This window comes from Triticum aestivum, chromosome 4D (assembly GCF_018294505.1).
Source record: "Triticum aestivum cultivar Chinese Spring chromosome 4D, IWGSC CS RefSeq v2.1, whole genome shotgun sequence".
NCBI lineage: Eukaryota > Viridiplantae > Streptophyta > Magnoliopsida > Poales > Poaceae > Triticum > Triticum aestivum.
The window spans coordinates 116,390,331-116,390,909 of NC_057805.1; positions in this window are offsets into that span (position 1 = coordinate 116,390,331).

Here is a 579-nt window from a genome sequence, read left to right on the forward strand (position 1 = left end):
CTCCGTTGTCGGGTTTTGTCTTTCGTTTTGTATTTTGTCATGTCATGCATTTTCATACCATGTCATCATGTGCATTGCATTTGCATACGTGTTCGTCTCATGCATCCGAGCATTTTCCCCGTTGTCTGTTTTCCAATCCGGCGCTCCTATCTCCTCCGGTGCACCCCTCTTCTTTTCTTTCGGGTGCGTGTGTCAAACTTTCTCGGAATGGACCGAGGCTTGTCAAGTGGTCTTAATATACCACCCGGAGTCTACCGGTCAAGTTTCGCTTCATTCGGAGGTCGTTTGGTACTCCAACGGTTAACCGGGCATCCGCAAAGTCTATTTGAGTGTCCAGCAAAAACCCCCTCCAAAACCAGCCCAAAACCCACCAAACTCTCTTCCATGCTCTAGGTCGTTCGATCATGATCGTGTGGGCAAAAACCGCACCTCATTTGGAGTCTCCTAGCTCCCTCTACCTATAAATATGTGGGCATCCCGTAAAACGAAACCGCAGACGAAACCCTAGTTTCTCCACCGCGCGCCGCCGGACACGTCCGGGTGGAGCCGGACACGTCCAACCGCCCCGCCGCCGCCACC